Here is a 12,044-nt window from a genome sequence, read left to right as displayed (position 1 = left end):
ACATTTTAATTATTAAATATTCTATTAATTAATTGTATAAAAATTACAAAATATACCTATATAATTATTTTTTAGAATATTTTAGTTAAAAACCGACGATCTGCTCAATATTCGACAAACATTTATCAGAGGTGAAAAAAGTTATATGAACGGTTGATTGGTGTTAAAAGAATATCTATTCAATATTAAACAATATTAAGGAATGTTTAAAGAGTACTTAACGAACCTTGACGATTAAAGGTTTTTTAAACCTTCAAGTATATATACTTATTTCATATTGAGTTCCATGTCATTTCATATTTATAGTGTGTTAAATTAACATTAATTTAGTTGATATCCAATTGGTTGGCAATACTTATTCAGGGTTAAACATTGACTTGCCTACTTTGATTTTATTTTTATTTAATATTTGCATGCTATGTGGGAGCTATCTACGATCATTTGACTTAAAGTTACACCAAAAACTAAAATCGATTTTGATAAAACGTGATATTATTGGTAGGTTAAATTTCTATTTTATAATAGATCAATAGCCAATAGATTACCTATAAATCACATTTTTTTATTTAAATCCCGGTAGTCGAGTTTTGGACAAGTACCTACATAGGTAACTTATAATAATTCATATTGTAATTTAATTAGGTACCAAAAAAATATAACTTCTCAAACACTGTGTCTAGAGGAACTGGTGGGATAATGCATTCGAATAATAAAATGTCTATAAACTTGCGGACCAGTTTCGCACAGTTAAATTTGGCATGCGAACTATAACTGATTAGATAACCAGAATAGGTACATTGCTGATCACAAAGTACTTTCTTTAAAAGTACATACGATTTAATATTTATCAATAGACTTTATAGATACTGTATAATATAAAGTTCTATGGATTTATCATAGTAAATAATATATTTTATAATATATATGGCAATCGTCAATTGTCGGCATTCGTCGGCGACGATAAACAATTTTAATAATTTCAGTGAACAAATAAGTAATAAGCCATCGATATAGACCGACAGTTATGAGCCGTATACATTATAATGTAAGTTTTAACACAAACTCACACATTTCGTTATGATCAGGTATTCAGGTTATTTTCATAAAATATTTTGATACTTTCAAGTTTCAGTTCAGAGCGAGATGAAGATGGATAAAGATAGTTTCTTCGGCGGCGGCGGCACTCTAGCTAGGTTTCACCGGAAGAGTCGATGCTTACGCGTAAGTTTGTTTTCATATTATTGCTATTTTACATTTACTTTTTAGGCTTAAATTAAATATTTATTGCCACGGACAATCTGTTAACTGGGTTACGTAGAAGCATTTATAAGTTTAATCCCAAAAGCGCAATGTATAAAATACGCGAGACCGTCTTCGTAAAAATAATTAAAAAACATTTTGTGAAAGGAACAAGATTACTGCTGATATTTAAGTTTTAATTATTATTAACAAATAAATACAAATAATAGATATCTTAATAGATTTTTACTATTAACATTATTCAGTGTAAATATAGTTTCTGATCGACTTACCTATAAATAAGTACCTTCTATAAAATAATTATTCATATCAAATAATCCTAACAATTAAATGCAAGGATTCTCATAAATTGATCTTACAGCAGCCTTAAAACACCAAAAATATATTTACACAGACCACAAGAAAAAATAATTGAAAATATTAAAAAAATAAAGAACACATCATTATAAAATTAATACAGTCATCGATCCGCCCAGAATCTAAAATTATAGACTTAGAGTTTTGGAAATCTAGTTGGTATTATGGTATTTGATGAATTTACTGTATACGTTTATGGCTTTATGTTAACTCTAAAATCCAGTAATCACCTTTTTATTTAATAATTCATAAAATACAATATACTCTTATAAAAATTTTCTTGTGTTTCTGATACCTATTCACCACCTTAATCAATAATTAAATTGATAAACTAAAATAATAATTTAAATAATACCTATATCATATTATTATAATTCAAATTCAAAATTATAAACTATTTTGGTTTTATTGTCATATCAAATTTCAATAAACAAATTGATCCTTAACACGGAAGTCTTTGATATAAAAAGTTGCATTATATTATATCCGTGGATTCATCATATTAACGTACCTAGTATAAAATCTATATCATTTATTTATTTATCTATGGCAAATCTCAAAGTCGTTGCAGAAGACACAGTCGATTAAAAATTCTAAAATTTCAATAAGCAAAGAAAACATGAGCAAAAAACTTACTGCGTTTCGTATAATTTTATTTTTCATAAATTACAATATTCTAAGTTCTGTAATCTTGAGCGTTTCCTCATGGGCGTCGCAGTTCACACACGTCACGGATTCCGCCGAAAGAGTCGATAATTAAAGTAAGTTTGTTTTTATATTCTTTTGGGGCTTAAATTTACTTTTAAGACTTAAAATAAATATTTAATGTCACGAAAAATGTGCTATCCAAGTGTTGTATGCGCATATTTTAGTTCCGAACCAGAAATGTATATAAAATACGCGAGATATAAACGTCATCGTCGTTTTTCCAGTCCCTGTTCGTAGAATAATTATAATTAATAGGAGCTTACCTATATAAGGTACTTAATATACATATAATATGTTCTGGTTTAATTTATAGAAATATATGTTATAGCATATAACTGATAATAGTCATAAGATACAATTTTAATTAATAACTGGTAATTTTTTTTTCCAAATACAACGTTATTATAAGTTATAGGTAACTATTAATTTAGTGTCACATACTTAACTTCTATTGTTCACCTAATATCTATATTCTAAATCATAGGGATTAGGGACGTATAACCAAGTACACATAAAAGTAATATTCACGGAATGGTCAACTGCAGCCTATCCTGACGTGTGCGCACTTATGAATAATGTATCTACTTATATACTCGTATAGGTATATAAATATACCTATATATAAATAGTGTAATACTACATACACGAATGTGTTACCTTTTATGTTCCTAAAAGTTCAAAAGTTATATTTACAGTTACAGTTACTATTAGGCATTAGTACCTACAATATAGTAGGTTAAAGTCATTTTTGCCCAAAAATTACATTTGAAAGTGTCATCGTGTATATAAATTATAATAATATACTCTAAAAGTTTCATAAATCCGCGAATACCTACTATTTTTAAATTACAACAAAATAACTATATTCGTTCTTCTTGGTTTTAATATGTAACTTCGTCCAAATTTTAACTTATAATATCGGTAAAAAGTAACTGTGTTTATAATAGATTATTTAGATTTAACGGTTACAATATGAACCAGGGGCGGACTGAGCCGGCGGGATACTGGGAACTTTCAGGTGGGCCGCTATTCAAAAATGATTTGTTATTGCTATATATTTATAATTATTATTAATATAGAAGATCGGCATAAATCGGTATAAATATGAATTATAAATATTTTTTATTTTTATACCATGACGCGTGTGTGAAAAATTGTTTATATTAAGTGTTTAAGATGTTAGATTTCGGTACGGCTGATTGTCCACCCCCCTCACTCTTCAGCATCAATGCATCAGAAATTATTATTTATAATTAGGCCACGGATTTAAATATAAACTGCATTTTCTGAATTTTCTATGACATTGCTTTCCAAGCAAAGAATTCGTTTCATATATTATCAACGAATTGAAAAATGAAATTAGAACATTTATATGGGTTGAAGTCAAATATTTTAAGGCATTTTTCTTGTTTTTAATGCATTTAAATCTACGTCCTATTTATAACTTAACGTTTTAGGTTGATAACTATTATGTAGGTAGGTACCGTTTTGTATGTTCAATGTAACGTTCTTAATTCAAAAAGTAGCTAAATGAGTCAAATGTTTTTGTCAAGGGAGGGGGAGGAGGATATGGCTGATTTTTTAACATGCACAATTTCAAGTGTTCATAACCTCCTATGCTACTCTAAGGAGAAGTGACACAATTTCGTAAGAGAGGAGGCGTGAAAATGTTTAAAAAAAAACACGAATTTATTTAGTTATTTTGTTATTTAGGTAATACATATTAATTAATAGGTATTTCTTAAAATCTTTTTATTATTTTATTTGAAACATTATTTTTAAGTATTGGGATCAATAAAACTATTTTTATTTAATTACTATTTTATATCAATTAGAATTTTTTAATAAACCAAGTAATAAATAAATGGTTACCAAGTAAAAAAAACCGTTATCTATATTGTAAATTTGAATTTAATTTACAGCATAGAAACTAATAAATGTTTTTTTGAAGATAATGTAAAAATATCCATCATCCATCGGTTAGGACCATATATATATTTTCTATGATTAGGACGGTTAGGTTATAATTATAAATAATCTATGGCAAATGACAATCGTCTGAGACGAACAGCGATTCCAATACGTACTCACATATTTCGTTCCATTCTGGTCATGAGCTAGGTGCCTATTTTTTTAAATGTCATTAATCTCAATACTTCCAGACTGAACTTTTGGATCGAAGATATGCATTTTCCTTGGCGGAGATGCACAGCTCTGACACTAGACAATATTATACACTCGAAGGGAACGCGTTTCGCCGGAAGAATAAATAATTACGTAAGTTTTGTCCTTCTACTCTGTTGACGCGGTAGACTTAATGTAAATATTTATTGTCAGACAAACTTATATACTCGCTAGGCGTAGAGTAGTTTTTAAAATCCAGTTGTTATAGGTGTACAAAAATAAGGATATTATGAAAAATACCTTAAATTATAATACTTTGCCTACAACTGTTAACTTATTGTTATAGTAGAATAATTTTTAAAATTTGAAATCAATGATTAGGCAATGCTTTTATAAGTAGGATTAAGGTAGGTTTTTATACCTACCTAATAAAATAAGAAAATACATAATGTTTAATGTTATTTAATATGATTTGTAAGTACATAGCAGATTATACCTACCACTTGGTGACGATTATTTTTGTCTTATACGTTCTTCGTAATTCCGTTCCGTCACGATAGTTTTAGTTTTCGTTAAATGTGAAACATACATTTTCTGCGCATACGGGATACGGGTATCAAACATTTGGGTTTTAAGAGAACACCTCAAACGTACGTTTTATTTTGGGGGTTTTACGGGATATACCTATAGGAAATTTTCTTCAAATTTTCACATTTCACTATTTGATATTATGATATTATTTGTACCTAGGTTAAGTTTCTGTTTTAGAATCGATCGATATGTTACCTAGGTATATCACATTCTTTAATTTAAATTCTGGTATTCGAGTATTGGACAAGTACCTAGTCCGAACAATCCAAACGCTGTCTTACTCGTAGTCGAGTTCTAGTTGATAACTGACTTGTGAATAAATGTAATTTTTGTTAGGTATAAAAATAAAACTAATAAATCCTTGAATACAACATTTAAAAATACAAACTCTGTGACCTGTGTAATAAAAATTTTCAAACTGGGAATAATATTATATCATAAGCAGATTGAAATGTGTGAACGTTTCAGTGCTTCGAAGACTAAGTTTCGTAGCAGATTTTGATTCCGTCACGGGGTATGTATTTTCTTATTTCTCAGTAGGTTTTTTTTTTATTATTGTTAATTGATCAAAGGATGTATTGCCCGAAATTTTTCAATATTTGTATTGTAATTATACTGGTATAACACTATTCCGGCTATCAATAAAGTCGTGTTAAAAATTAGAAAATTGGGAGGTATGATATTTTTTTAAGTAATTCTTTCGAGTAGGGAATTCGCTCAATGATATTTAAATATTTTCACCGATAATCAAGTACGATTACTTGTAGGTATTTAGAGACTGGGTGAATAGGAATTAGGTAGTGTGTAATATGGCGAAGATAAGGAAATGGGTCAACAGGATTTCAGAATGTTTGGTGTATGAAAGGGAAAGATGAAAAAGAAATGTAAGGTTAGGGTAGGTAAGTGGAGTGAGGGTAGCAGATATGAGAATAATAAGTTAGGTGTTAAGGTACAAAAGAGGATAGAATAAGAAATTAATTAATTAAGGGTAGTGTAGGTTGTAGTGAAAACAAGAGAGAATAGGTTTAGGTGGTTCGGTCACTGTATGATAAGAGATAGTGAGAGTGGCTATAGAAGTTAGTTAATTTAGGTGGGAAATGAGGGGTGAGAAGACTGAAGAAGAGATGGATAGACAGAATACCGATCATATGGAGGTGTGGAATGAGAGTGGCTGAACCTGTATATAGCTGTGAGAGTCGGGGGAAGAAAAAGTGTAAAGGTAGAATAGTTATGTTAACAATGCCGAATACGTGGGAAAAGATCTTGAATTGCAAAGGCCACTAGCTTCAACTCACCACAGGTTTACCTAACTAACATTCTTATGACTCATTAGGACACTTTTCAGAATAAAAAGATCCTGAGTTGCTGCAGCTAGGTTGCCGAACTTAAGTGTTTGATTATCAAGTTGATCCTCTGATTGTTGACACCATGGATAGTCCACGCCTATGTTAAATACATTTGAGGCCGCGTTCCCGGAGGGGAAGGCAATTGAGGCTCCTTTATATTGATAGTCGATACTCGATATGAGTATACTTTATTTGGCCTCAATTGTTCCCCTCGAAGGACGAAGACCGCTGATAAGACCATTATGTCCTATCCATATCTTTATTATCTATGATGGAGCCATACCCAGCTCACTCGTGTAAACTTGTTGCTGGTTGGGATGTCAGCGCACTATTTGTTTTCCATCTTTGACCCACGCGTAGCATACCAAATGTACGATTAAGAAAACACTAAAATGATTGTGCGTGGGTCGGAGAGAGAAATAAATGGTGCGCTAAAAATCTGACATCCTAACCTAACCGAAAATATAAAAACATTTTAAGAAAATAAGCATAAATACGAAGAAATCATGAAAACATGCAATTATATTATAACTAACCAGAATAAAACGCATATTGGTAACGGTGTTGTAATAATAGGGATCTCCCCAAAAAAATACGTACTAATAGTTCAAACAAATCATAAAAACCAACTGTAATAAATATTAATTTATGAAAAAGTATATTAAAAAGCATTATTATTATAAATGAAACAAAACTATCAATTATGGACCGTCACATAATATAGGTATTTCTATATTTTTAGCTCCATAATTTCTGTTAAAATATTAGGAAAATGTATTAAGTACCGTAAAAGTGCTAAATTTGAGTTATTACTTAAAATATTATATTCATAACAAATTATAATAGAAGGTTAGGTACTGTTATTCCACATACCTATATTATAGTTTAATTTAACTACAACATTCTAGTAGAGTCTGATAAAATTTGGTTCCACGACTTTGATCACACAAACTTTAAATACTAAACTATGGGTCTGAAATTTAGTTTATATAGATCTAAATAATCCAAAACATATAATATTGCTTCAAAATATAAAAATAAAGTGTCTAGTATTGTAGTAGGTAGGTAACTATCAAAAAAAAACTAAAAAAAATCATACTTGAAATCTATGTATAATATACGTATATTGTAATAAACGTTCAAATGTTTACTATTACAGTACATTATAAAAAATTAACTTAAGTTCAATATAATACATTATAACAGGTGTTCAAATAAACATTTCATACCACAAATTTTGTTAATTCACACAGTCTCTCTTCAATTTTAAATTTTTCTTCAAATTATCTACAAAACATAAATGTTTAGTAAATTGGAAGACTTGATTAAGTATTTAATCATTTATCTAAAAGAGATGTGCCGGGTCGCCACATTACTATATCGAGGGGCTATGGTGCAAGTGTCATCCATAAATATCATAACATATATTATATTAGAAATACAAACTTAATATTTCACCAACAGTAAATATTATAAAAAAATATTACGAAATGTACTATACTCATATTATATTATGATTGTATTAGTTACAAACTCTTGAATTAAGAGTTATGTTTTAGGATTTAATTAATTTCCTAAAAGGAAACGCCTCAAGGTTGCCTCAGTAGGTTAGGTTTACTAATTATTACTAATTATACAAAATACTGAAAATTAATGAAATCACAAATATTAGTACAATAGAGAGACTGTGCATTGATTTATAAATTTGTCTTAAATTTACTTTTTGCATAGAGAATATGAAGGTGGGCTGGGCTCTTAATATCAGAGTATGGGGGACAGGTCTGGGATTTCATATTATCATTAATAGAGACTCATTAATCGCTTTTATGTGCTTCAAATTGTTTACACGAGTGAGCTGGGTATGGCTCCATCATAGATAATATAGATATAACATAATGGATAGGACATAATAGTATATGGTAATAGTCTTACCAGCGGTCTTCGAGGGGAACTAAGGTGTCAACAATCTAAGGATCAACTTGATAATCAATCACTTATAAGTTCCGCAACCTGCAACTCAGGAACTTTTTATTCAAAGTGTCCTAAGTAATTAGTCATAAGAAGCTAGTTTGGGAAACCTAAGGTAAGTTGAAGCTATGGTAATGATAGACGACTACAATCACTGGTCGTGAGCTTTGCGATGATCTTTTCCTACTAACTATAAAGGTATTTGATATTGTAAACATAACAATGAAAGAAAATATTTAAATATTATTAATTTGGTTATGTTAGGTTAGGTTAGGATAGGACAGTAAATTAGACGTTAACTAATTATTATAGTTTTTAACACGGTCTTAAAAGACTGTCAGCTAGAGTTGTACCAGTATAGTTATTAAAAACTTAAATACAGCCAACATTAAATAATGATTTTTTTAACACAACAAATTATAAAATGTATTTTAAAATATAACAAAATATAATTTTGTTAGGATTTTATAAGGTTTTCAATACTTATGAGGTTTTGTAAATAGAAAATGTATAAAATCAATAGTTTTAATTTAATATATAGTATTGTGTTTTATTATCCTACTGTCAAAGAATTCTCAGGGTTTTCTTTCCACATTTTTTTACATTGTACTAAATCTAATTTTTTTCCGCACAAATTTTTTTTTGTATTCTTAAAATCTATATGCCTGCGGGCGCCAACACCTCCCATCAATTTTTTTTTTTTAGTAGTGTAACTCTAGTTGAATATTTTGTATTGACTTGAAAATTGATAACTTAGAGCCCCATGAAAAATCATTCTTTAATGAACTAAATATTTTGATAGTTTCTTCTGTTTAAGTTTCGGGACATTTTAGTTTGAACTTTGTAATGTGTATTCATACTGTCAAATTTTTTCCAAATTTTTTTTTGTTTTCTAAAATCTATTTGCCTGCGGGCGCCAACACCTCCCTTCAATTTTTTTTTTTATGATTTTAACTCTAGTTAATTTTTTTAAACATTGTCAATCTTGTGCCCCATGAATAATCATTCTTTAATAAACTAAATATTTTAAATAGTTTTTTCTGTTTATGTTTCGGGACATTTTAGTTTGAACTTCGTTATGTGTGTTCCTACTGTAAACTTTTTTCCAAATTTCTTTTTTGTTTTCTAAAATCAATTTGCCTGCGGGCGCCAACACCTCCCTTCAAATTTTTTTATGATTTTAACTCTAGCCAATTTTTTTAAACATTGTCAATCTGGTGCCCCATGAATAATCATTCTTTAATGAACTAAATATTTTAAATAGTTTTTTCTGTTTATGTTTCGGGACATTTTAGTTTGAACTTCGTTATGTGTTGCTACTGTAAACTTTTTTCCAAATTTCTTTTTTGTTTTCTAAAATCAATTTGCCTGCGAGCGCCAACACTTCACTTCAATTTTTTTTTTTAGTACTGTAACTCTAGTTGAATATTTTGAATTGACTTAAAAATTGATAACTTGGTGCCCCCTGAATAATCATTCTTTAATGAACTAAATATTTTAAATAGTTTTTTCTGTTTGCGTTTCGGGACATTTTAGTTTGAACTTTGTAATGTGTATTCATACTGTCAAATTTTTTCCAAATTTTTTTTTGTTTTCTAAAATCTATTTGCCTGCGGGCGCCAACACCTCCCTTCAATTTTTTTTTTTAGTACTGTAACTCTAGTTGAATATTTTGTATTCACTTGAAAATTCATATCTTGGTGCCCCATGAATAATCATTCTTTTATGAAATTAATACTTTGAATAGTTTTTTCTAAATTTTTTTCCAAATTTTTTTTTTGTTTTCTAAAATCTATTTGCCTGCGGGCGCCAACACCTCCCTTCAATTTTTTTTTTTATGATTTTAACTCTAGCCAATTTTTTTAAACATTGTCAATCTGGTGCCCCATGAATAATCATTCTTTAATGAACTAAATATTTTAAATAGTTTTTTCTGTTTATGTTTCGGGACATTTTAGTTTGAACTTCGTTATGTGTTGCTACTGTAAACTTTTTTCCAAATTTCTTTTTTGTTTTCTAAAATCAATTTGCCTGCGGGCGCCAACACCTCCCTTCAATTTTTTTTTTAGTAGAGTAACTCTAGTTGAATATTTTGTATTGACTTGAAAATTGATAACTTAGAGCCCCATGAAAAATCATTCATTAATGAACTAAATATTTTGATAGTTTCTTCTGTTTAAGTTTCGGGACATTTTAGTTTGAACTTCGTTATGTGTTGCTACTGTAAACTTTTTTCCAAATTTCTTTTTTGTTTTTTAAAATCTATTTGCCTGCGGGTGCAGACACCTCCCTTCAATTTTTTTTTTTAGTACTGTAACTCTAGTTGAATATTTTGTATTGACTTGAAAATTGATAACTTGGTGCCCCATGAATTCTTTAATGAACTAAATATTTTGAATAGTTTTTTCTGTTTATGTTTCGGGACATTTTAGTTTGAACTTCGTTATGTGTGTTGCTACTGTAAACTTTTTTCCAAATTTCTTTTTTGTTTTCTAAAATCAATTTGCCTGCGGGCGCCAACACCTCCCTTCAATTTTTTTTTTAGTAGAGTAACTCTAGTTGAATATTTTGTATTGACTTGAAAATTGATAACTTAGAGCCCCATGAAAAATCATTCTTTAATGAACTAAATATTTTGATAGTTGCTTCTGTTTAAGTTTCGGGACATTTTAGTTTGAACTTTGTAATGTGTATTCATACTGTCAAATTTTTTCCAAATTTTTTTTTGTTTTCTAAAATCTATTTGCCTGCGGGCGCCAACACCTCCCTTCAATTTTTTTTTTTATGATTTTAACTCTAGTTAATTTTTTTAAACATTGTCAATCTTGTGCCCCATGAATACTCATTCTTTAATAAACTAAATATTTTAAATAGTTTTTTCTGTTTATGTTTCGGGACATTTTAGTTTGAACTTCGTTATGTGTGTTCCTACTGTAAACTTTTTTCCAAATTTCTTTTTTGTTTTCTAAAATCAATTTGCCTGCGGGCGCCAACACCTCCCTTCAATTTTTTTTTTTAGTACTGTAACTAGTTGAATATTTTGTATTGACTTGAAAATTCATACCTTGGTGCCCCATAAATAATCATTCTTTTATGAACTTAATATTTTGAATAGTTTTTTCTAAATTTTTTTCCAAATTTTTTTTTTGTTTTTTAAAATCTACTTGCCTGCGGGCGCCAACCCCTCCCTTCAATTTTTTTTTTTAGTACTGTAACTCTAGTTGAATATTTTGTATTGACTTGAAAATTGATAACTTGGTGCCCCATGAATTCTTTAATGAACTAAATATTTTGAATAGTTTATTCTGTTTATGTTTCGGGACATTTTAGTTTGAACTTCGTTATGTGTGTTGCTACTGTCAAATTTTTTCCAAATTTTTTTTTGTTTTCTAAAATCTATTTGCCTGCAGGCGCCAACACTTCCCTTCAATTTTTTTTTTTAGTACTGTAACTCTAGTTGAATATTTTGAATTGACTTAAAAATTGATAACTTGGTGCCCCCTGAATAATCATTCTTTAATGAACTAAATATTTTAAATAGTTTTTTCTGTTTGCGTTTCGGGACATTTTAGTTTGAACTTCGTTATGTGTGTTGCTACTGTAAACTTTTTTCCAAATTTCTTTTTTGTTTTCTAAAATCAATTTGCCTGCGGGCGCCAACACCTCCCTTCAATTTTTTTTTTTTAGTAC

At 29.1% G+C, this 12,044-nt stretch overlaps 1 long non-coding RNA gene across 1 annotated transcript; it reads left to right on the top strand.

The window, feature by feature from the left end:
- Window positions 1-1,189: 1,189 nt before the first annotated feature.
- On the top strand, window positions 1,190-4,589 carry LOC132942782 (uncharacterized). Its single transcript, XR_009664312.1, has 3 exons — window positions 1,190-1,221; window positions 2,299-2,378; window positions 4,488-4,589. It is a non-coding gene; the product is annotated as an uncharacterized LOC132942782 (long non-coding RNA).
- Window positions 4,590-12,044: the final 7,455 nt, after the last annotated feature.

This window comes from Metopolophium dirhodum, chromosome 4, assembly GCF_019925205.1.
Source record: "Metopolophium dirhodum isolate CAU chromosome 4, ASM1992520v1, whole genome shotgun sequence".
Classification (NCBI taxonomy): domain Eukaryota; kingdom Metazoa; phylum Arthropoda; class Insecta; order Hemiptera; family Aphididae; genus Metopolophium; species Metopolophium dirhodum.
This window is presented reverse-complemented; position numbering and strand designations above follow the sequence as displayed.